General features: G+C 45.7%; 1 protein-coding gene across 2 annotated transcripts in view; it reads left to right on the top strand.

Moving 5' to 3' along the window:
• The window catches only part of LOC137369818 (KH domain-containing, RNA-binding, signal transduction-associated protein 3-like), a 327,473-nt gene that overhangs the window by 217,746 nt on the left and 83,083 nt on the right, over window positions 1-26,644 (top strand). The window lies entirely within an intron of this gene.

Here is a 26,644-nt window from a genome sequence, read left to right as displayed (position 1 = left end):
ATGAAGGCCATTTGCTTTTTTTACTGCCTATTGCACCTGCATGCTTACCTTCAGCGACTGGTGTACGAGAACACCCAGGTCTCGTTGCATACTCCCCTCTCTCAGTTTATAGCCGTTCAGATAATCTGCTTTCCTGTTTTTGCTACCAAAGTGGATAACCTCACATTTATCCACATTATACTGCATCTGCCATGCTTTTGCCCACTCACTTAACTTGTTCAAATCACCCTGAAGCCTCTCTGCAACCTCCTCACAACTCACCCTCCAATCCAGTTTTATGTCATCTGCAAATTTGGAGATTTACATTTAGTTCCCTCATCTGAATCATTAATATATATGTGAATAGCTGGGGTCCTAGCACCGATCCCTGTGGTACCCCACTAGTCACTGCTTGCCATTCGGAAAAAGACCCATTTATCCCTAATCTTTGTTTCCTCTCCGCCAACCAATTTTCTATCCATCGCAATACACTACCCCAATTCCATGCACTTTAATTTTACACGCTAATCTCTTCTGTGGGACTTTGTCGAAAGCCTTCTGAAAGTCCAAATAAACCACATCCACTGGTACCCCCTCATCAACACTACTAGTTACATCCTTGAAGAATTCTAGAAGATTTGTCAAGCATGATTTCCCTTTCGTAAATCCATGCTGACTCTGTCCGATTCTACCACTGTTCTCCAAGTGCTGTGCTATTAAATCTTTTATAATGGACTCCAGAATTTTCCCCACTACTGACGTCAGGCTGACTGGTCTATAATTTCCTGTTTTCTCTCTACCTCCCTTTTTAAATAGTGGGGTTACATTAGCTACCCTCCAATCTGTAGGAACCGTTCCAGAGTCTATAGAATCTTAGTTATAACTCCTTAGTTATCCTGTTACTGTTACTGTATTGATAAAACTGCATACTCATTTTTGTGATAGGCAAAACGTCTTTTTGGCTTGATGGCAGCATCCTGTTAGTGGCGAACACCACACATGTTGTTACTGCATAGTAGCAGTGTGAAACAGCTAGCTTCATCTGTTGCTCCAATTTGTGGGATACATTACCCTTCCAGGGTAATCTGAGGTAAACTGGGCAATTTTCAGAGCCGAAAATGACGGCCTTACACCCGTTCATAAGTTTGTACGATATGGCACGAACAGTGGTCTGATCAAGGTAGCCATTGTCTCAGAGGATGCCTCTCATTTGCCCTATTTCAGCATCAAGCTTGCATGGTGAGCAAATGGCTCGGGCCCTATTTACAAGCTTGCTGATAAGGCCGATCTTATAGCCCATAGAACTGTAAGAATCCCAATGCATGTATTGACCAGTGAAGGTAGGTTTGCGGTAGACCATGGTAGAGAACCCCTTAGCAGATTTCTCAACTGGTACGTTAAGGAAAGGGAGCCCATTTGACTTCTCCATTTCGAAGACGTATTTGAACACAGGATGGAGCCCATTAAGACGTGTAAGGAAATTATTACATGCATTTGCGGATTCAAATTTAGCAAACGTACCATCTACATATCGGAAATATGCATGAGGTAGGAGGTTAGGTGTCATTCCCTCGAAGACACGTTTCTAATGGAACACAACAAAGATATTTGCGAGAGCTGGACCTAGAGGGGATCCCTTGGCAACACCATATATTTGGGCATACATGGTGTCATTAAAGTTGAACTCAACTGCACGAGTTGCCAAGTTCATTGAATACTGAATTACGTAATGGTGTTGGGTCTAGACAGTCATGATGTAGTGCTGCAGGGCAAATATCTATGGCTTCCTTAAGTGGTACATTGGTGACTAGGCTAGCAATGTCAAATGAGCACATGGACATGGAATTGCTATAGATATGCAAGTCCTGTATGGTCTTTGCAAATGTGAAGAAATATTCAAATTGGCTGCCTATATTATGAATGACTACACATCAAAAAATACCTAGTTGGCTGTGAAGCACTTAAGTTCTGAGGTGAAAGGTGCTGATTCTTTACTTCAGATTTCCTCATTGTTTAAGTTCACTGACTTCAGGTGTAGCTTAAGATAGAATACTTACTATAATTTAACTCTGAAGCTACAGAATACCATTTTACATACAAACATACCAATTTGGAGCAGGAGTTAGGCCACTTGGCCCCTCGAGCCTGCTCCATTATTCAATAGGTTATGGCTGATTTGATTGTAACCTCAACTTAATATTCCCGCCTACCCCCAGTAGCCTTTCACCCCCTTGCTTTATCAAGAATATGTCTACCTCTGCCTTAAAAGATATTCAAAGACTCTGCTTCCACTGCCTTTCGAGGAAGAGAGTACCAAAGACTCATGACCCTCGAGGAGAAAAAATTTCTCCTCATCTCTGCTTTAAATGGGTGACCCCTTATTTTTAAACAGTGACCCCTAGTTCTAGATTCTCTCACAAGAAGAAACTTCCTTTCCACATCCACCCTGTCAAGACCCCTCACAATCTTTCTGTTTCAATCAAGTCACCTCTTACTCTTCTAAACTGCAGTGGATACAAGCCTAGCCTGTCCACCCTTTCCTCATAAGGCAACCTGCCCATTCCACGCATTATTCTGCTTCCAACACATTTACATCCTTCCTTAAATAAGGAGACCACTACTGTACACAGTACTCAAGATGTGGTCTCACCAATTCCCTGTATAGTTGAAGCAGAGCTTTTTTAGCTTTCCTAATGTCTTATTGTACCTGCATACTAACCTTTTGCGATTCATGCACTAGGACACCCAGATCCCTCTGATCTCTGCAATCTATTTTAACTTTCTCATTAATAATTTTAGCCTTAATGAGCGGAAATCTGCTTAACTTTCTTACTTTTGCCTCATCCATGCCTCAATTGAACATCCCCAATTTTAATTGCACCAGCATTGATAGCTGTGCCTTCAGCTGCCTGGGCCCTAAGCTCTGGAATTCCCTCCCTAAACCTTTCCAACTCTACCTCTTTCTTCCTCAGATGCATTAGTGACCTAGACCTTGCTGTACAGGGCGCAATTTCAAAATTTGCAGATGATACGAAACTTGGAAGCATTGTGAACTGTGAGGAGGATAGTATAGAACGCAAAAGGGTCATAGACAAATTGGTGGAATGGACGGACAAATGGCAGATGAAGTTCAATGCAGAGAAATGTGAAGTGATTCATTTTGGTAAAAAGAACATGGGGAGATATGGAATATAAAATAAAGGGTACAACTCTAAAGGATGTGCAGGAACAATGGGACCTGTGTGCATGTGCATAAAGTCATTGAAGGTGGCAGGACAGGTTGAGAGCACAGTTAATAAAGCATACAGCATCCTGGGCTTTATTAATGGGGGCGCAGAGTACAAGAGCAAGGAGGTTATGTTGAAATTGTATAGGATACTAGTTCGGCCTCAGCTGGAGTATTGCGTCCAGTTCTAGGTGCCAAATTTAAGGAAAGATGTGAAGGCATTGGAGAGAGTGCAGAAAAGATTCATGAGAATGGTTCCAGCTATGAAGAACTTCATTTATGAAGGTGGATTGGAGAAATTGGGACTGTTTTCCTTGGAGAAGAGAAAGCTAAGAGGAAATTTGATAGAGGTATTCAAAATCATAAAGGGTCTGGACAGAGTAGATAGGGAGAAACTGTTCCCACTGGTGAAAGGATCAAGAATGAGAGGGCACAGATTTAAGGTAATTGGCAAAAGAAGCAATGGTGATGAGGGAAAAACTTCTTCACGCAGTGAGTGGTTAGGATCTGGAATGCACTGCCAGAGAGTGCGGTGGAGGCAATTTCAATCGAGGCATTCAAAAGTGAATCAGATAGTTACCTGCAAAGAAAGAACAGGATGGATTCTAGGGAGAAGGTGGGGGAATGGCACTAAATAAATTGCTCACTCGGAGAGCCGGTGCCGACACAATGGGCCAAATAGCCGCCTCCATTGCTGGAACAATTCTGTGAAGACGCTCCTTAAAACCTATCTGTTTGACCAAAACTTTGATCATCTGCCCTAATGTCTGCTTGTGTGGCTTGGCATCTAATTATGCTTTATAACACTCCTGTGAAGCACCTTGGGAGGTTTAATTATGTTAAAGGCACTATATTTATTTTTTATTTTATTTATTTAGAGATACAGCACTGAAACAGGCCCTTCGGCCCACCGAGTCTGTGCCGACCATCAACCTCCCATTTATACTAATCCTACACTAATCCCATATTCCTAACACATCCCCACCTGTCCCTATATTCCCCGACCACCTACCTATACTGGGAGCAATTTATAATGGCCAATTTACCTATCAACCTGCAAGTCTTTTGGTGGTGAGAGGAAACCGGAGTACCCGTCGAAAACCCACGCAGACACAGGGAGAACTTGCAAACTCCACACAGGCAGTACCCAGAATTGAACCCAGGTCGCTGGAGCTGAGGCTGCGGTGCTAACCACTGTGCCGCCCTTAAATATATAAATCTAAGTTTTTTGTCGTCGTTGTTTGTTACCTTCAAACTTGACTGTTTTAGTGCACCCCTTGCTGGCCTCGCACAATATTACCTCCGTAAACTTGAAGTCTTCCAAAACACTGTTGACCGTGTCCTAACATGCACCAAATCCCATTCACCCATCAACCGTGTGCTTGCTGACCTACACTGGCCCCCAGTGAAGCAACACCTCCATTTTAAAATTCTCATCCTTGTTTTCAAACCTCTCCATGATCCATCTCTTTGTAATCGCCTCTAGCCCTGCCCAATTCTCCGATATATTTGCACTCTTCTAATTCTGGCCTCTTGAGCATCGCCGATTTTAGTTGTTCACCGTTGACAACCATGCCTTTGACTGCCTAGGACCTGAGCTCTAGAATTCCCTCCCGAAACCTCTGTTTTTCTACCTGACTTTCCTCCTTTAAGGTACTCCTTAAAACTTACCTTTTTAGAACCATAGAAAAAGTACAGCACAGAAGGAGACTAGCCTATTGTGTCTGCGCCGGCTGAGTAAACTATCCGCCCAAACTAATCCCACCTTCCAGCACCTGGTCCATAGCCCTGCAGATTACAGCACCTCAGGTACATGTCCAGGTACGTTTTAAGAGAATTGAGGATCTCTGCCTCCACCACCATTCCTGGCAGCTAATTCCAGACACTCACCACCCTCTAAGTGAAAAAGCTTCCCCTCATGTCTCCTCTAATCCTTCTACCAATAACCTAAATCTGTGCCCCCGGTAACTGACCTCCACTCCAGGGAAAGCAGGTTCTTCCTGTCCACTCTATCTAGGCCCCTCATAATTTTGTACACCTCAATCTAGACACCCCTTCGGCCTCCTCAGTTCCAGGGAAAACAACCCTAGCCTATCCAATCTTTCCTCATAGCTGCATCCTTCAAGTCCTGGCAACATTCTTGTAAATCTCCTCTGTACTCTCTCCAGAGCAATTATGTCCTTTCTGTAATGTGGTGACCAGAACTGCAAGCAATAGTGAAGAGGATAGCCGTAGACTCCAGAAAGATATCAATGGTTTGGTTGAGTGGGCGTAAAAGTGGCAAATGGAATACAATCCAGATAAGTTCTATGTTCTAAGTGTGAGGTAATGCATTCGGGAAGGGCAAATAAAACGAGGGAATACACAATAAACGGGAGGATACTGAGAGGGGTAGAAGAAGTGAGAGACCTTGGAGTGCATGTCACATTGAACAGTGAGAGCAGGGAAACAGAGAGCAGCTGGGGTCAGTATTCAGGTAAGTTTTTTCATTTAATTTAATTGAATCAACATAGAGTAAGACTTGATTGATTTATAAGTATATAGACTAAAGCTGTTTTTAAAAAAAAAAACTAAAGACCAGTCGGAAATATAAATAACAAATTAAAATCTAATTATATAAAATAGAGATGCAGGGCCAGGTGATGTGTTATACCTGCATGATGTGGGAGCTGGTGGACCCAATTGTGGTTCCTTGTGAACACATCTGTAGCAAGTGTTGGCTGCTCGAGGAACTCCAGCTCAGCGTTGATGAGCTGGAGTCTGAGCTTCGGACACTGCAACACATCAGGGAGGGGGAGAGTTACCTGGACACTATTTCAGGAGGCAGTCACACCCCTTAGATTAACTACTTTGAATTCAGCCAGTGGTCAGGGACAGGAGGGTGTGACTATGACTGAGGCAAATAGAGGGATCCAGGAGGTGGTGCTGCAGCAGCCTCAGCCATTGTCCTTGTCCAACAGGTTCGAGATTCTTGCTCCCTGTGTGGATAAGCGCGGGGACTGTAGGGAGGATGAGCAAACTGACCACAGCACTGTGGTACAGGAAGCCATTCAAGTGGGGGGAGAAAAGAGAAATGTAGTCGTAATCGGGCATAGTATAGTTAGGGGCATAGACACTGTTCTCTGTTGCCAGGATCGAGAGTCCCAAAGGCTCTGTTGCCTCCCTGGTGCCAGGGTTCGGGATATCTCATCTGGGCTGCAGAGGAACTTGGAGTGGGAGGGGAAAGATCCAGTTGTCGTGGTCCACATAGGTACCAACGATATAGGTAGAACAAGGTTAGAGGTTCTGCTGAGGGAATGTGAGCAGCTAACGGCTAAATTAAAAAGCAGAACCAAAAAAGGTAATAATCTCCAAATTACTACCGAGCCACGATAAAATTGGCAAAGGGTCAATAAGATTAAAGAGGTAAATGCATGGCTCAAAGATTGGTGTGGGAGAACTGGGTTCGAATTCATGGGACATTGGCACCAGTACTGATGTGTTATACCTGCATGATGTGGGAGCTGGTGGACCCCCTTGTGGTTCCTGGTGAACACATCTGTAGCAAGTGTTGGCTGCTCGAGGAACTCCAGCTCAGCGTTGATTAGCTGGAGTCTGAGCTTCGGACACTGCAACACATCAGGGAGGGGGAGAGTTGCCTGGACACTGTGTTTCATGAGGCAGGAGGGAGCTGTTCCATTGGGACGGGCTCCACCTGAATCATGCTGGGACCAGAGTCCCGGAGAATCGCAAAACTAGGGCTGTAGTTAGGGCTTTATACTCAATAGTGGGGGGGAGGGTTCAGTTGCATGGAAAAACAGGAAGTTAAAGGAGAAGGTAGGAGTGCAGGTTAGTGGTGAGGCTGATTGTTAACCAAACTACAAGAAGTATAGTAGTTAAACCAGAAGAGAGAAATAATAAACAGGCAAATAAAGCATCAGTGCTGAGGGGCAGGTTAGGGGGTATAGCCCAAATAAGAGTTCTGTATACCAATGCATGGAGTGTAAGGCATAAACTAGATGAGCTGCAGGTGTAAATCCAAATGGAAGATTATGATGTGGTGGCCATTGCAGGATGGTCGGGACTGGGAATTAAATATACCTGGTTATAACGTTTACAGGAGGGACAGGGAAAATGGCAGAGGGAGTGGAGTAGCCTTACTGATTAGAAATAAGATCACCTCATTGGTGAGGGAGGATAGAATGAGGGGAAAGCATCCAGTGGAGACCTTGTGGGTGGAATTGAGGAAAAGAAAAGGATCTAAAACTGTAATAGGTGTTGTGTATAGACCTCCTGGTAGCAGTTCTGAGGTGTTAGATTGTATCAACGCACAAATTAGGCAGGTGTGTAACAAAGGCACAGTAGCATTAATGGGGGAGTTTAACTTGCACATAGATTGGGAGGCAGACTAGCACCTGTCAGAAAGGTAGTGAATTTCTGGAATGTGTCCTGGTTAGTTTTCTTTTTTTTTTATTCATTCATGGGATGTGGACGACGCTGGATAGGCCAGCATTTATTGCCTATCGATAATTGCCCTTGAGAAGGTGGTGGTGAGCTGCCTTCTTGAACAGCTGCAGTCCATTTAGGGTAGGTACACCCACAGTGCTGTTAGGAAGGGAGTTTCAGGATTTTGACCCAGCGACAGTGAAGGAACGGCGATATAGTTCCAATTCAGGATGGTGTGTGGCTTGGAGGGGAACTTACAGGTGGTGGTGTTCCCATGTATTTGCTGCCCTTGTCCTTCTAGTTGGTAGAGGTCGCGGGTTTGAAAGCTGCTGTCTGAGGAGCATTAGTGCATTGCTGCAGTGCATCTTGTAGATGGTACACACTGCTGCCACTGTGTGTCGGTGGTGGAGGGAGTGAATGTTTGTAGATGGGGTGCCAATCAAGCGGGCTGCTTTGTCCTGGATGGTGTCGAGCTTCTTGAGTGTTGTTGGAGCTGCACCCATCCAGGTAAGTGGAGAGTATTCCATCACACTCCTAACTTGTGCCTTGTAGATGGTGGACAGGCTTTGGGGATTCAGGAGGTAAGTTACTCGCCTCAGGATTCCTAGCCTCTGACCTGCTCTTGTAGCCGCGGTATTTATATGGCTACTCCAGTTCCGTTTCTGGTCAATGGTAACCCCTAGGAAGTTGATAGTGGGGGATTCAGCGATGGTAATGCTGTTGAATGTCAAGGGGAGAAGGTTAGATTCTCTCTTGTCGGAGATGGTCATTGCCTGGCACTTACATGGCGCGAATGTTACTTGCCACTTATCAGCCCAAGCCTGGATATTGTCCAGGTCTTGCTGCATTTCTACACGGACTGCTTCAGTATCTGAGGAGTCATGAATGGTGCTGAACATTGTGCAATCATTCACGAACATCCCCACTTCTGACCTTATGATTGAAGAAAGGTCATTGATGAAGCAGCTGAAGATGGTTGGGCCTAGGACACGACCCTGAGGAAATTCTGCAGTGATGTCCTGGAGCTCAGATAATTGACCTCCAACAACCACAACCATCTTCCTTTGCGCTAGGTATGACTCCAGCCAGCGGAGGGTTTTCCCCTTGATTACCATTGACCTCAGTTTTGCTAGGGCTCCTTGATGACATATTCGGTCAAATGTTGACTTGATGTCAAGGGCAGTCACTCTCACCTCACCTCTTGAGTTCAACCCTTTTGTCCATGTTTGAACCAAGGCTGTAATGAAGTCAGGAGATGAGTGGCCCGGGTGGAACACAAACTGAGTGTCACTGAGCAGGTTATTGCTAAGCAAGTGCTGCTTGATGGCACTGTTGATGACCCCTTCCATCACTTTACTGATGATTGAGAGTAGGCTGATGGGCGGTAATTGGCCGGGTTGGACTTGTCCTGCTTTTTTTGTGTACAGGACATACCTGGGCAATTTTCCACATTGCAGTGTAGATGCCAGTGTTGTAGCTGTACTGGAACAGCTTGGCTAGGGGCGTGGCAAGTTCTGGAGCATAGGTCTTCAGTACTATTGCCGGAATATTGTCAGGGCCCATAGCTTTTGCAGTGTCCAGTGCCTTCAGTCGTTTCTTGATATCATGCGGAGTGAATCGAATTGGCTGAAGTCTGGCATCTGTGATGCTGGGGACTTCAGCAGGAGGCTGAGATGGATCATCAACTCGGCACTTCTGGCTGAAGATTGTTACAAATGCTTCAGTCTTATCATTTGCACTCATGTGCTGGGCTCCCTCATCATTGAGGATGGGGATATTTGTGGAGCCACCTCCTCCAGTTAGTTGTCTAATTGTCCACCACTATTCACGGCTGGATGTGGCAGGACTGCAGAGCTTAGATCTGATCCGTTGGTTATGGGATCGCTTAGCTCTGTCTATCGCATGCTGCTTACGCAGTTTGGCACACAGATAATCCTGTGTTGTAACTTCAGGTTGACACCTCATTTTGAGGTATGCCTGGTGCTGCTCCTGGTATGTCCTCCTGCACTCTTCATTGAACCAGGGTTGGTCTCCTGGCTTGATGGTAATGGTAGAGTCATGAGGTTGCAGATTGTGTTTGAGTACAATTCTGCTGCTGCTGATGGCTCACAGCGCCTCATGGATGCCCAGTTTTGCATTGCTAGATCTGTTCCAAATCTATCCCATTTAGCACGGTGATAGTGCCACACAAAGACTTTCCCCACTATGCTGAGCAGGGAGATTCCACGGTAGTTGTTGCAGTCACCGCGGTCACCTTTGTTTTTATAGAGGGTGATGATGTTGGCATCGCGCATGTCCTGGGGTACTGCTCCCTCGTCCCAGCACAGGCATAGCAGTTCATGTAGTGCTGAGAGTATAGCAGGCTTGGCACTCTTGATTATTTCAGGGGTAATGCTGTCCTTCCCAGGGGCTTTTCCGCTGGCTAGGGAATCAATGGCATCACTGAGTTCCGATTTGGTTGGCTGTATGTCCAGCTCATCCATGACTGGTAGAGGCTGGGCTGCATTGAGGGCAGTCTCAGTGACAGCAGTCTCCCTGGAGTACAGTTCTAGGTAGTGCTCAACCCAGCGGTCCATCTGTTTGCGTTGGTCAGTGATTATGTCCCCCGATTTAGATTTGAGGGGGGTGATCTTCTTGATGGTTGGCCCAAGAGCTCTCTTCATGCCATCATACATTCCTCTGATGTTTCCGGTGTCTGAGGCCAGCTGAATATGACTGCATAGGTGTTGCCAGTAGTCGTTTGCGCAACGCCTAGCTGTTCTTTGTGCAGTACTTCTGGCTGCTTTAAGTGCTGCGGATGTTAAATCGCTGGGGGCTTTCTTGTAGTTCAAAAGTGCAATGCGCTTAGCGGCTATGACAGGTTCCAGCTCTTCATTATGAGATTGAAACCAGTCTGCATTTCTCTTCGCACTTTTGCCGTAGGTGGTCAAAGCTGACTCATAGATGGCGTCTCTGATGTGGGCCCACTTGGTCTCAGCATCCCCTGTGGGAGTGTTTTGAAGGGCTGTTACAAGTGAATTTAGAAATTTTTGTAACAGCTGTGGGTGAGAAATTCTGCTCGTGTTGATGCGCGGGTGGCCCTTCTGCTTGGAATGATGCAACTTCTTTGGTCTGAGTCTAACCTTGCTGCACACCAGGGAGTGGTCGGTGTCGCAGTCCGCACTGTGGAAGCTGCGTGTGATTTGAACACTGTTTAAGGCGGCTCGCCTTGTGACAATGAGGTCTAGCTGGTGCCAATGACGTGATCTTGGGTGCCTCCATGAAACCTGGTGACAGGGTTTAGTGTGAAAGAACGAGTTGGTGATGCAGAGGTTATGATAGGTACACAACTCAAGCAGTCTCTGCCCGTTCTCATTCATCCTTCCAACGCCATAGCGCCCAAGGCAGGAGGGCCATGAGTCATGGTCGGCCCCAACCCTGGCATTAAAGTCCCCCAGCAGGAATAGGTGTTCGGTGTTGGGGATGCTGCTAATGATGTTATGGAGTTGTTCATAGAACTGGTCTTTAGCTTCAGGTGCGGAACAGAGTGTTGGAGCATCCAGAAGCTGGCCGAGCGCGTCTACCCTGAGGCACAGTGTGGCTTTCGTGCAGAGAGATCGACTATTGACATGCTGTTCTCCCTTCGTCAGATGCAGGAGAAATGCCGTGAACAACAGATGCCCCTCTACATTGCTTTCATTGATCTCACCAAAGCCTTTGACCTCGTCAGCAGACGTGGTCTCTTCAGACTACTAGAAAAGATCGGATGTCCACCAAAGCTACTAAGTATCATCACCTCATTCCATGACAATATGAAAGGCACAATTCAACATGGTGGCTCCTCATCAGAGCCCTTTCCTATCCTGAGTGGTGTGAAACAGGGCTGTGTTCTCGCACCCACACTTTTTGGGATTTTCTTCTCCCTGCTGCTTTCACATGCGTTCAAATCCTCTGAAGAAGGAATTTTCCTCCACACAAGATCAGGGGGCAGGTTGTTCAACCTTGCCCGTCTAAGAGCGAAGTCCAAAGTACGGAAAGTCCTCATCAGAGAACTCCTCTTTGCTGACGATGCTGCTTTAACATCTCACACTGAAGAATGCCTGCAGAGTCTCATCGACAGGTTTGCGTCTGCCTGCAATGAATTTGGCCTAACCATCAGCCTCAAGAAAACGAACATCATGGGGCAGGATGTCAGAAATGCTCCATCCATCAATATTGGCGACCACGCTCTGGAAGTGGTTCAAGAGTTCACCTACCTAGGCTCAACTATCACCAGTAACCTGTCTCTAGATGCAGAAATCAACAAGCGCATGGGTAAGGCTTCCACTGCTATGTTCAGACTGCCAAGAGAGTGTGGGAAAATGGCGCACTGACACGGAACACAAAAGTCCGAGTGTATCAGGCCTGTGTCCTCAGTACCTTGCTCTACGGCAGCGAGGCCTGGACAACGTATGCCAGCCAAGAGCGACGTCTCAATTCATTCCATCTTCGCTGCCTTCGGAGAATACTTGGCATCAGGTGGCAGGACTATATCTCCAACACAGAAGTCCTTGAAGCGGCCAACATCCCCAGCTTATACACACTACTGAGTCAGCGGCGCTTGAGATGGCTTGGCCATGTGAGCCGCATGGAAGATGGCAGGATCCCCAAAGACACATTGTACAGTGAGCTCGCCACTGGTATCAGACCCACCGGCCGTCCATGTCTCCGTTATAAAGACGTCTGCAAACGCGACATGAAATCGTGTGACATTGATCACAAGTCGTGGGAGTCAGTTGCCAGCATTCGCCAGAGCTGGCGGGCAGCCATAAAGACAGGGCTAAATTGTGGCGAGTCGAAGAGACTTAGTAGTTGGCAGGAAAAAAGACAGAGGCGCAAGGGGAGAGCCAACTGTGCAACAGCCCCAACAAACAAATTTCTCTGCAGCACCTGTGGAAGAGCCTGTCACTCCAGAATTGGCCTTTATAGCCACTCCAGGCGCTGCTTCACAAACCACTGACCACCTCCAGGCGCGTATCCATTGTCTCTCGAGATAAGGAGGCCCAAAAAGAAAAGAAAAGAAAAAAGAAAAAAAAAGAGTGCCACACAACACAATGGACGGTATGCTCAATGTGAAGGCGGGACTTCGTCTCCACATGGACTGTGCGGTGGTCACTCCTACCAATACAGTCATGGACAGAAGCATCTGCAGCAGGCAGATTGGTGAGGACGAGGTCAAGTATGTTTTTCCCTCATGTTGGTTCCTCCACCACCTGCCGCAGACCCAGTCTAGCAGCTATGACCTTTAGGACTCGGCCAGCTCGGTAAGTAGTGATGCTACCGAGCCACTCTTGGTGATGGACATTGAAGTCCCCCACCCAGAGTACATTTTGTACCCTTGTCACCCTCAGTGCTTCCTCTGTGGTGTTCAACATGGTGGAGTACTGAGTCATCAGCTGAGGGAGGGCAGTAGGTGGTAATCAGTAGGAGGTTACCTTGCCCATGTTTAACATGATGCCATGAGACTTCATGGGGTCCAGAGTCGATGTTGAGGACTCCCAGGGCAACGCCTTCCCTACTGTATATCACTGTGCCACCACCTCTGCTGTGTCTGTCCTGCCGGTGGGACAGGACATACCCAGGGATAGTGATTGCAGTGTCTGGGACGTTGTCTGTAAGGTATGATTCTGTGAGTATGACTATGTCAGGCTGTTGTTTGACTAGTCTGTGGGACAGCTCTCCCAACTTTGGCATAAGCCCACAGATGTTTGTAAGGAGGACTTTGCAGGGTCGACAGGGCTGTGTTTGCCATTGTCGTTTCCGGTGCTTAAGTCGATGCCGGGTGGTCCGTCCAGTTTCATTCCTTTTTATTGACTTCGCAGCGGTTAGGTACAACTGATTGGCTTGCCAGGCCATTTCAGAGGGCATGCAAGAGTTAACCTGTGGGTCTGGAGTCACATGTAGGCCAGACCAGTTAAGGACAGCAGATTTCCTTCCCTAAAGGACATTAGTGAACAGATGGGTTTTAACAACAATCGACAATGGTTTCATGGCCATCATTAGACTAGCTTTTATTTCCAGATTTATTAATTAAATTCAAATTCCTCCTACAGCAATATGTCCAAGATGTAACAAGGGGACAGGCAATATTAGATTTAGTTATGAGTAATGAGCCAAATTTAATTAGTCGCCTAACTGTGCGTGAACATTTATCAAATCGTGATCACAACATGATCGAATTCAAGGTAGCGTTTGAAAATGAAAAGCACGAATCAGCTACTAGAGTTTTAGACTTGGGTAAGGCTGACTTTACCAGGATGAGACAGAGACTGTCCACGGTAAACTGGGTCGATCTGTTAATGGGTCAAATGACTGAAGAACAGTGAAGAATATTTAAAGAAACGTTTAAAGAAATACAGAGCGAGTATATACTCCTGAGAGGAAAAAGCACCACTTCACAGAAAAAACAGCCATGGAGAACTGAAGAGATTAGGGATAGCATAAAACAAAAATGCAAAACGCAGCACAGATCCGGCCGAATGGGATCGATACAAAGACCAGCAAAGGGTCACAAAGCAGCTTTTAAGCGCTACTAACAGAGATTATGAAAGGAAACTTGCAAGGGACATCAAAACAAAAAGAAGAAATTTTATAGTTATAGAGCGGAGAGCAGTCGAACCCCTTCCAGCGCGCCGGAGTTTTGAAAAAAAAGGCAGTGACGTCAGAGGAGAGCTGCAAGGTGATTGGTTGGTGAGTAGCAGCTGTTAGAATATCTTAAAAAAATAAGGGGAAAGTTTTTTTTTGTTGGAAACAAAATCTCTGGTGATAAGATAAGTACTACTAAGGGTTTTTTTTTAAGGACTTTAGATTGAAGTGGGTAGAACAAGGCCCTGAGTATAATTAGTATTTTTTAATTAAGGGAGTAACTAATTAATCTAAGGGTAGTCATGACAGGAGAGCTCAGCCCCGTCATCTGCTCCTCCTGCGCTATGTGGGAAATCAGGGACGCTTCCAGTGTCCCTGGTGACCAAGTGTGCATGAAGTGTATCCAGCTGCAGCTACTGGATACCCGCATTACGGAGCTGAAGCTGCGGGTGGATTCACTGTGGAACATCCGTGATGCTGAGGAAGTCGTGGATAGCACGTTTAGTGAGGTGGTCACACTGCAGGTAATGGCTGCACAGGCAGAAAAGAGATGGGTGACCACCAGACGGAGTAGTAGGCGCAGGCAGGTAGTGCAGGAGTCCCCTGTGGCCATCCCTCTCTCAAACAGATATACCGCTTTGGATATTGTTGAGGGGGATGACCTCCCAGAGGAAAGCAGCAACAGACAAGTTTGTGGCCCCACGGAGGACTCTGCTGCACAGCAGGGGAGGAAAAGGGTTGGAAAAGCGATAATGATAGGGGATTCTATCGTAAGGGGTGCAGATAGGCGTTTCTGTAGCCACAAACGAGACTCCAGGATGGTATAATAAAAGCAAAATACTGCGGATGCTGGAAATCTGAAACAAAAGCAAGAAATGCTGGATTCACTCAGCAGGTCTGGCAGCATCTGTGGAAAGAGAAGCAGAGTTAACGTTTCGGGTCAGTGACCCTTCTTCGGAACTTCAGAACCAGGATGGTATGTTGCCTCCCTGGTGCTAGGGTCAAGGATGTCTCGGAGCGGCTGCAGGACATTCTGAAAGGGGAGGGTGAGCAGCCAGAGGTCGTGGTCCATATTGGTACTAACGATGTAGGCAGGAAGAGAGATGAGGTCCTGCAAAGTGAATTTAGGGAGTTAAGCAGAAGGTTAAAAAGCAGGACCTCTAAGGTTGTAATCTCAGGATTACTACCTGTGCCACGTGCGAGTGAGGGTAGGAATAGGAGGATTAGGCAAATGAATGCGTGGCTGAAGAGTTGGTGTTGGCAGAAGGGCTTCAGCTACTTTGATCATTGGGATCTCTTCTGGTGCAGTGGTGACCTGTACAAGAAGGACGGGTTGAATCTAAACTGGAGGGGGACCAATATCCTTGCGGGGAGGTTTGCTAGTACTACTCGGAAGGGTTTAAACTAGTCTTGCAGGGGGGTGGGACCCAAAGTAATGGTCTCTCAGATCAGATACTTGAGGCAAATGTAGAGGTTAAAGCAAACCAGTCCAGTAGGCAGGCCGTGCAGGGGCAGGACAGGGAGCGTGGAAGGTCTGGTAGACTACACTGCCTTTACTTTAATGCAAGAAGCCTTACAGGTAAGGCAGATGAATTCAGAGCATGGATCAGAACATGGGATTGTGATATTATAGCTATTACGGAAACGTGGTTGAGGGACGGGCAGGACGGCAGCTCAATGTTCCGGGGTACCGATCCTTCCGGCGTGACAGAGGTGGAGGTAAGAGAGATGCGGAAGTTGCACTATTGATTAGGGAGGACATCACGGCAGTACTTAGACAGGATATCCCAGGGGGAACGTCCAGCGAGGCCATATGGGTAGAACTTAGAAATAAGAAAGGGGTGATCACTTTGATGGGATTATACTATAGGCCCCCCAATAGTCAGAGGGAAGTGGAGGAGCATATATGTAGGGAAATCACAGATGGGTGCAGGAATTATAGGGTTGTAATAGTAGGTGATTTTAACTTCCCTAATATTGACTGGGACTGCCTTAGTGCTAAGGGATCAGATGGGGAAGAATTTGTTAAGTGTGTCCAGGATAGTTTTCTGAAGCAGTATGTGGATGGCCCTACTAGAGAAGGGGCTACACTCGACCTCCTCTTGGGAAATGAGGATGGGCAGGTTGTTGATGTGTCAGTGGGGGAGCACTTTGGGACCAGTGACCATAACTCAATTAGCTTCGATAGTTATGGAAAAGGATAGGACTGGTCCTCAGGTTGAAGTCCTAAATTGGGGGAAGGCTAATTTCGATGGCATCAGACAGGAACACTCAAAAGATGAATGGGAGAGGCTGCTTACAGGTAAAGGGACGTCTGGCAAGTGGGAGGCTTTTAAAAGTGAGATAGGAAGAGTTCAGGGCCGGCATGTTCCTGTCAGATGGAAGGGCAAGACTGGCAAGTCTAGAGAACCTTGGTTGACGAGGGATATTGAGGGTCTGGTCAGGACAAAGAAGGAGGCATATGTCAGGTATAGGCAGCTGGGATCGAGCGAGTCCCTCAAGGAGTATAGGGGATGTAGGACTACACTTAAGAAGGAAATTAGGAGGGCGAAAAGGGGCCATGAGATTTCCCTGGCAGATAAGATAAAGGAGAATCTTAAAAGATTCTATAAGTATATTAAGAGTACAAGGGTAGCTAGGGAGAGAGTAGGTCCCCTTAAGGATCAGTGTGGCAATCTATGTGTGGAGCCAGTGGAAATGGGCGAGGTCTTAAATGAATATTTCCCGTCCGTATTTACCGTGGAGAAGGTCATGGAAGTTAGTGAGTTCAAGGGAGGGAACACCGATATCCTGGAGCATATCAACATTACAAAGGAGGAGGTGTTGGAGGTTTTGACGTGCATTAAGGTGGATAAATCCCCAGGGTCTAACCAGGTGTATCCTAGGATGCTATGGGAAGCAAGGGAGGAGATTGCTGAGGCCCTGGCAGAGATTTTTGTATCATCGTTAGCCACGGGTCAGGTACCGTAAGACTGGAGGATCGCTAATGTTGTGTCTTTATTTCAGAACGGCAGCAGGGATAAGCGAGGGAACTACAGGCCGGTGAGCCTTACATCAGTGGTGGGAAAGTTATTGAAAGGGATTCTGAGAGATAGGATTTATATGCATTTGGAAAGGCATGGTCTGATTAGGGATAGTCAGCATGGCTTTGTGCGTGGGAAATCATGTCTCACGAATTTGAGTTTTTCGAGGAGGTGACCAAGAGGACTGACGAGGGCAGGGTGATGGACGTTGTCTACATGGACATTAGCAAGGCCTTTGACAAGGTCCCGCATGGTAGGCTGGTCCGGAAGGTTCTAACACATGGGATCCAGGGTGAGCTATCAAATTGGATACAAAATTGGCTTGGTGGTATTGTAGGGTTGTTTTTCAGATTGGAGGCTGGTGACCAGTGGTGTACCGCAGGGATCGGTGCTGGGCCCTCTGTTGTTTGTCATATTTGTTAATGACTTGGATGTGAATGTAAGGGGCATGATTAGTAAGTTTGCAGATGACACCAAAATTGGTGGTATAGTGGACAGTGAAGAAGGTTGTCTCAGGTTACAACAGGATATAGATCAACTGGGAAAGTGGGCAAGGGAGTGGCAAATGGAATTTCATGCAGACAAGTGTGAAGTGATGCATTTTGGGAAGTTAAACCAGGGCAGGACATATACAGTGCATGGCAGGGCCCTGGGGAGTGTTGTTGAGCAGAGAGACCTTGGGATGTAAGTACATAGCTCCCTGAAAGTGGCAACACAGGTAGACAGGGTGGTGAAGAAGGCGTTTGGCATGCTTGCCTTCATCGGCTGAGGCATTGAGTACAAGAGTTGGGACGTCATGCTACAGTTGTACATAGCGTTGGTTAGGCCACATTTGGAGTACTGTGTGCAGTTCTGGTCGCCGCACTACAGGAAAGATGTGATTAAGCTAGAGAGGGTGCAGAAAAGATTCACAAGAACGTTGCCTGGTTTGGAGGGCTTGAGTTATAAATAAAGATTGAATAGGCTGGGTCTATTTTCCCTGGAGCAAAGGAGGCTGAGAGGGGGCATGATAGAGGTATATAAAATTATGAGAGGCATAGATAGGGTAGATAGCCAGAGTCTGTTTCCCATGGTAGGGGTGAGCAAGGCATCGAGGGATATGGAATTAATGAAGGCAGGTGGGATTAGTATAGATAGGCATTATGGTCGGCATGGACGTGGTGGGCCGAAGGGCCTGTTTCTATGCTGTATGACTCGATGTCCCTATAAAGGGACAGCGGGTGGTCAAGAGCAATGTCGGCCCACTAAAAGCTGAAAATGGAGATATTGTCATTGATGGGGAAATGGCAGACATGTTGAACAATTTACAGTTGAAAAAGGATAACTTGCCGGAAGTCCCGAAAAAAATTAACAGCCGATCGGGTACAGGGACTCAATACAATTAGCGTAAGTAAAACATCAGTAAGAAGGAAATTAATGGAACTAAAGAGTGAGAAATCCCCAGGACCTGACCGTTTCCATCTGAGGGCGTTAAAGGAAGTAGGGGAGCACATTGTCGATGCCCTAACTATAGTCTTTCAGAGTTCCCTAGATTCAGGAGTGGTCCCTGTCATGGACCCTGGGTCATTGTTGTAAGTCAAGATGTTTGCAACCAGTGGTGTGGATTTATGGATTAGAAACTGGACTGAAATAACGACATTCGAGCTGCTGTACATAGTTTTAAGATGTTCTTTGCTCTTTTTAATTTGCACTCTGGGTAGGTAGAGGTTTTTAATCACCATTCTCACTGATGATGTAGTTTGGAATGTTGCACGTTACTCCACTTTTTAAGAAGGGTGAAAATGGGAACCAAGGAAATTACAGACCAGTTAGCCTGACATCTGTGGTGGGGAAGTTACTGGAGTCTATAATAAGGATAGGGTGACTGAACATCTAGAAAAATTTCAGTTAATCTGGGACAACCAGCATGGATTCACAACGAGAAGGTCATGCCTGACAAATCTCATTGAATTTTTTGAAGAAGTGACTAAGGTAGTGGACAGAGTAATATCTATGGCTGTTATTTATGTAGACTTCGAAAAGGCATTTGATAAAGTCCCGCATAAGAGACTGTTAACTAAGGTAGAAGCCCATGGAGTTGAAGGCAAATTATTAACATGGTTAGGAAGTTGGTTGAGTGGTAGGCGACAGAGAGTGGGGATAATGGGTAAGTACTCCGATTGGTAGGATGTGACTAGTGGTGTCCCGCAGTGATCTGTGTTGGGGCCTCAATTATTCACATTATTCATTAGCGACTTGGATGATGGCATAGTAAGTCATATATCCAAATTTGCTGATGATACAAAGTTAGGCAGCATTGTAGACAGTCTAAAAGTTGGCATAAAATTGCAAAGAGATATTGACAGACTAGGTGAGTAGGCAAAACTGTGGCAGATGGATTTCAATGCAAGCAAGTGTGAGATTATCCATTTTGGACCAAAAAAGGATAGAGCAGGGTACTTTCTAAATGGGAAGAGGTTAAGTACAGTGGATGTCCATAGCGACTTGGGGGTTCAGGAGCATAGATCTTTAAAATGCCACAAGCAAGTGCAGAAAATAATCAAAAGGCTAATGGAATACTAGCCTTTATATGTAGAGGATTGGAGTATAAAGACACAGAGGTTATGCTGCAGCTGTACAAAACCCTGGTTAGACCCACTTGGAGTACTGTGAGCAGTTCTGGGCACCACACCTTAGGAACGATATATTGGCCTTGGAGGGAGTGCAACGTAGGTTTGCAAGAATGATACCTGGACTACAAGGGTTATGTTACGAGGAGAGATTACACAAATTAGGCCTGTTTTCGCTAGAATTTAGAAGGTTAAGGGGTGATCTGATCGAAGTCTTCAAGATATTAATAGGAAAAGATTTTTGTTGAGCAAAGATATTAAGGGATATGGGCCAAAGGCAGGTATATGGAGTTAGGCTGCGGATCAGCCATGATCTCATTGAATGGCAGGACAGGCTCGAGAGGCTGAATGGCCTACTCCTGTTTCTATCTTCCTTTGTTCCTATGTCCACAGGTCCCTGAAGGTGACAGGACAGGTAGACTGAGTAGTGAAGAAGGCATATGGAATGCTTTCCTTTATTGGTCGATGTATAAAATTCAAAAGCAGGGATGTAATCCTGGAACTGTATAAAGCACTGATCAGGCCACAGTTGGAGTATTGCATACAGTTCTGGTCACCACTTTACAGAAAGGACATAATTGCTCTGGAGAGAGTACAGAGGAGATTTACAAGAATGTTGCCAGGGCTTGAAAGTGTCAGCTATGAGGAAAGATTGGATAGGCTCGAGTTGTTTTCCTTAGAACAGAGGAAGCTGAGGGGTGACTTAATAGAGGTGTACAACATTATGGAGGGCTTGGATAGCGTAGATAGGAAGGATCTGTTTCCCCTGGCGGAGGGGTCAATTACCAGGGGGCACTGATTTAAGGTGATTGGTAGAAGGATTAGAGGGGACATGAGGAAAAACCTTTTCACCCAGAGGGTGGTGTGTGTCCAGAATTCACTGCCAGGAACGGTGGTGGAGGCAGAAACCCTCAGTTCTTTAAAAAGGTACCTGGACACACAGCTGAAGTGCTGTTGCCGGCAAGGCTATGGACCAGGTGCTGGAAAATGGGATTAGATTGGGCGGCTAGATTTTTCGGCCGGCGCAGACACGACGGGCTGAATGGCCTCCTGTGCTGTAATTTTTCTATGTTTCAGTACTCCAGCTGTAGCCTAACCAATGCTCTATACAGTTCCTGCATCACATCCTTGCTTTTGTACTCAATACCTCAGTCAATAAAGGAAAGCAATCCATATCCCTTCTTCACCACTCTATCCACCTGTCCTGACAAATATTGCTGGAATATGTGCACAGACATCCAGGCATTGGTGTTCACAGTTGAACAAGCTTTTGGTCATCTGCCCTAATATCTATGTGGCTCTGTGTCAGATTTTGTTTTCTAATGCCCCTGTGAAGCACCTTGGGACATCTTATTACGTTAAAGGTGCTATATAAATACAGATTGTTGTTCATTTTTGGAGAAATTGTCAGAGCAGTGCTTAACAGACCCAATTTCTTTTCAACTGAGTTGTTCTTGATACTCTATTGGTTACAATTTGCCACCATTGATGATGTGGCGCAGTGGTTAGCACCGCAGCCTCACAGCTCCAGGGACCCGGGTTCGATTCTGGGTACTGCCTGTGCGGGGTTTGCAAGTTCTCCCTGTGACCACGTGGGTTTTCGCCGGGTACTCCGGTTTCCTCCCACAGCCAAAGACTTGCAGGTGATAGGTAAATTGGCTGTTGTAAATTGCCCCTAGTGTAGGTAGGTAGTAGGGAATATGGGATTACTGTAGGGTTAGTATAAATGGGTGGTTGATGGTTGGCACAGACTCGGGCCGAAGGGCCTGTTTCAGTGCTGTATCTCTAAATAAATAAATACATGTAGCATAATTCTAAAAGCATTCATGCTACGGTGAGCCTATACACTTGTGAAAAGTGGGTGGTTAATTCAGTTAACATGAATTATTGTACATATTTGCTTCAGTTGCTGTCGAAAGCCACTTGTTTTTCAATGAATTACCTATTATTTTGTTACTATACTGTCCATATAGATGCAAAAATATCCATTTGGGTTTATTGGTACAATCAAGAATTATAGCAGTGACTGAGTAAATAATAACTTCAAAGTATTCATCAGTGGTCACAGTTGTCTGACTCATTTGGCTGGTTTTTGAGACCATAGTGGATTCATGCTAGCTGTAGAATTGAACTAATGTGTATTAAATGCCTGAATGGTTAGGAACAATGGAAAATAATATAGTGAAAAATACAGGTGAGGACTAAAAGGCTAGGCCTGTCCTCAGTCTGACGTATTTTCAGAGACGTGTCTGATCATTGACTGGGTCATTGTAGTTCAGAGAGCTGCTGGTATGTTCTTACCCTTTATGGCTCCATACTCTCAAAAGAAAACTTGATGGGTGCAGTGCTTTGTGTTACAATTCCTTTTCAATTATACTTGGCAGCAACCTTAACCCTTGGATAGCTGTCAGGTCCAAGGAAACTCCTGTGCCTGCACCTAAAAGTTCTCATACATTTTGATCCTGAAAATAATGCTATTAAACATCTCAACAGATTTCAATTACACAGTATTAAAAGTATCTGGTTCTAATTTAGCTTACCAAAACTATAACATCTATGATTTTTTTTCCATACTTCTGTTTTCATTTGTGAAATAGAATGATATATCACACAGAGGGTAGCAGCGATGTATTGATAATATGCCAGGTGCCATCTATCCTCTTAACTAAAGACACATTGTACAGCGAGCTCGCCACTGGTATCAGACCCACCGGCCGTCCATGTCTCCGTTATAAAGACGTCTGCAAACGCGACATGAAATCGTGTGACATTGATCACAAGTCGTGGGAGTCAGTTGCCAGCATTCGCCAGAGCTGGCGGGCAGCCATAAAGACAGGGCTAAATTGTGGCGAGTCGAAGAGACTTAGTAGTTGGCAGGAAAAAAGACAGAGGCGCAAGGGGAGAGCCAACTGTGCAACAGCCCCAACAAACAAATTTCTCTGCAGCACCTGTGGAAGAGCCTGTCACTCCAGAATTGGCCTTTATAGCCACTCCAGGCGCTGCTTCACAAACCACTGACCACCTCCAGGCGCGTATCCATTGTCTCTCGAGATAAGGAGGCCCAAAAGAAGAACTGAACACCAATAATAGTGAGGCCCACGTGCAGAAAGATTTCATATAAATGCATAATCCCTGTACCTGAGATATCGACTAGTGTTAAAAAGTGGAAAAATATAAGGAAGCGAGCTCTGTTTTCTCTTTTTTAACTTTAATTTTCCCTCTTTTTCCAAATTTATGATTTGTAACCTCTCTTATCCTTAAAAATAAAAATGACTACTTATGTTTTTCTTTTACTGTCTTGCTTCCCAGTTTAGATTTTGTTTGTCATTATTCCAGTGAGCTTTTAACCAAACATCTTTATAGGGACAGAAAGTGGTTTTAGCTGTCTGTGTTTTTTTTTAGAACATTACAGCGCAGTACAGGCCCTTCGGCCCTCGATGTTGCGCCGATCATCTGACCTACACTATTCCATTTTCATCCATATGTCTATCCAATGACCACTTAAATGCCCTTAAAGTTGGCGAGTCTACTACTGTTGCAGGCAGGGCGTTCCACGCCCCTACTACTCTCTGCGTAAAGAAACTACCTCTGACATCTGTCCTATATCTTTCACCCCTCAACTTAAAGCTATGTCCCCTCGTGTTTGCCATCATCATCTGAGGAAAAAGACTCTCACTATCCACCCTATCTAACCCTCTGATTATCTTGTATGTCTCTATTAAGTCACCTCTCCTCCTCCTTCTCTCTAACGAAAACAACCCCAAGTCCCTCAGCCTTTCCTCGTAAGACCTTCCCTCCATATCAGGCAACATCCTAGTAAATCTCCTCTGCACCCTTTCCAGAGCCTCCACATCCTTCCTATAATGCGGTGACCAGAACTGCACGCAATACTCAAGGTGCGGCCTCACCAGAGTTTTGTACAGCTGCATCATGACCTCGTGGCTCCGAAACTCGATCCCCCTACTAATAAAAGCTAACACACCATATGCCTTCTTAACAGCCCTATTAACCTGGGTAGCAACTTTCAGGGATTTATGTACCTGGACACCAAGATCTCTCTGCTCATCTACACTACCAAGAATCTTCCCATTAGCCCAGTACTCTGCATTGCTGTTACTCCTTCCAAAGTGAATCACCTCACACTTCTCCGCATTAAACTCCATTTGCCATCTCTCAGCCCAGCTCTGCAGCCTATCTATGTCCCGCTGTACCCTACAACACCCTTCGACACTATCCACAACTCCACCGACCTTCGTGTCATCCGCAAATTTACTAACCCACCCTTCTACACCCTCATCCAGGTCATTTATAAAAATGACAAACAGCAGTGGCCCCAAAACAGAACCTTGCGGTACACCACTAGTAACTAAACTCCAGGATGAACATTTGCCATCAACCACCACCCTCTGTCTTCTTTCAGCTAGCCAATTTCTGATCCAAAGCTCTAAATCACCTTCAACCCCATACTTCCGTATTTTCTGCAATAGCCTACCGTGGGGAACCTTATCAAACGCCTTACTGAAATCCATATACACCACATCCACGGCTTTACCCTCATCCACCTGTTTGGTCACCTTCTCGAAAAACTCAATAAGGTTTGTGAGGCACGACCTACCTTTCACAAAACCGTGCTGACTATCGCAAATGAACTTATTCTTTTCAAGATGATTATAAATCCTATCTCTTATAACCCTTTCCAACATTTTACCCACAACCGAAGTAAGGCTCACAGGTCTATAATTACCGGGGCTGTCCCTACTCCCCTTCTTGAACAAGGGGACAACATTTGCTATCCTCCAGTCCTCCGGCACTACTCCTGTCGACAATGACGACATAAAGATCAACAACAACGGCTCTGCAATCTCCTCCCTGGCTTCCCAGAGAATCCTAGGATAAATCCCATCTGGCCCAGGGGACTTATCTATTTTCACTCTTTCCAAAATTGCTAACACCTCCTCCTTGTGAATCTCAATCCCATCTAGCCTAGTAGGCTGTATCTCAGTAATCTCCTCGACAACATTTTCTTTCTCTACTGTAAATACTGACGACAAATATTCATTTAACGCTTCCCCTATCTCCTCTGATTCCGCACACAACTTCCCACTACTATCCTTGATTGGCCCTGTTCTAACTCTTATCATTCTTTTATTCCTGATATACCTATAGAAAGCCTTAGGGTTTTCTTTGATCCTATCCGCCAATGACTTCTCGTGTCCTCTCCTTGCTCTTCTTAGCCCTCCCTTTAGATCCTTCCTGGCTAGCTTGTAACTCTCAAGCGCCCTAACTGAGCCTTCACGTCTCATCCTAACATAAGCCGCCCTCTTCCTCTTGACAAGCGCCTCAACTTCTTGAGTAAACCACGGCTCCCTCGCTTGACAACTTCCTCCCTGCCTGACAGGTACATACTTATCAAGGACACGCATTAGCTGCTCCTTGAATAAGCTCCACATTTCGTTTGTGCCCATCCCCTGCAGTTTCCTTCCCCATCCTACACATCCTAAATCTTGCCTAATCGCGTCATAATTTCCTTTCCCCCAGCTATAATTCTTGCCCTGCGGTATATACCTGTCCCTGCCCATCGCTAAGGTAAACCTAACCGAATTGTGATCACTATCGCCAAAGTGCTCACCTACATCTAAATCGAACACCTGGCCGGGTTCATTACCCAGTACCAAATCCAATGTGGCATCGCCCCTGGTTGGCCTGTCCACATACTGTGTCAGAAAACCCTCCTGCACACACTGGACAAAAACAGACCCATCTAAAGTACTCGAACTATAGTATTTCCAGTCAATATTTGGAAAGTTAAAGTCCCCCATAACCACTACCCTGTTACTCTCGCTCCTGTCGAGAACCATCTTCGCTATCCTTTCCTCTACATCTCTGGAACTATTCGGAGGTCTATAGAAAACTCCCAACAGGGTGACCTCTCCTCTCCTGTTTCTAACCTCGGCCCATACTACCTTGTTCTGAGAACAAGGCATTGTTGACTCCAGTAAACACTATTATGATTGCATACAGGAGCTGCATAACTTCAATTTCAGATTTCAAAGGATATGCTCTTTATACTGAAATGTTAACTATCATTTCCAGCTGTGGCTTTAAACTTCAGAAACTCACACAGAGCTTTTGGTAATTGCCTGTGTCTCCCAGCCCCCATTTTGTTGCCACAGTGTAAAATATATATATATATATATCTCAACCTGCTGTGTTCATATAAATAGAAACACACCACTCTTGTCTGTCTAAAATGCCTGAGGATTGCTGTTTAGCTGTTACAGCCACCTAATGTGTGACCTTCAAGTCGACCACTGTCTAAGCCAATGGGATTTGCTTCGGGCTTGGATTTGAATTATTGCAGTGAAACTGTTCAAATAAACTTGTTATAAATGGTGCAAGCACGATCATGCAGAAACTGAATATTCTTTCATTAGCTCAGATCTGCACTTATCTCAAAACAGCGGATGAACTCTAAACTGAATGTTCAGGTCTATTTTAATATAGATTTTGTCATCTGACTGTGCGAATGAGCTAATGAGTAGCACTCAGTGTGTCACTGAGCCATGCCGACCACAATGTACCAGTTTTGATTCCCTGTATTGAATTAACTGTCAGCCATGGATACAGTAGAGACAGTGCAATTGCCATTAGTGTCCCAGGAGTGAGGGCAGGAGGGGGAAGATGACTCGGTGCTCCCATTTCTAATCATTATCCAGTGATCATTGCTGGAATATGTGTACAGACATATCCAGGCTTTGGTCTCCACAGCTGAACAAGCT

This window comes from Heterodontus francisci, chromosome 5 (assembly GCF_036365525.1).
Source record: "Heterodontus francisci isolate sHetFra1 chromosome 5, sHetFra1.hap1, whole genome shotgun sequence".
NCBI classification, from domain to species: Eukaryota; Metazoa; Chordata; class Chondrichthyes; order Heterodontiformes; family Heterodontidae; genus Heterodontus; species Heterodontus francisci.
This window is presented reverse-complemented; position numbering and strand designations above follow the sequence as displayed.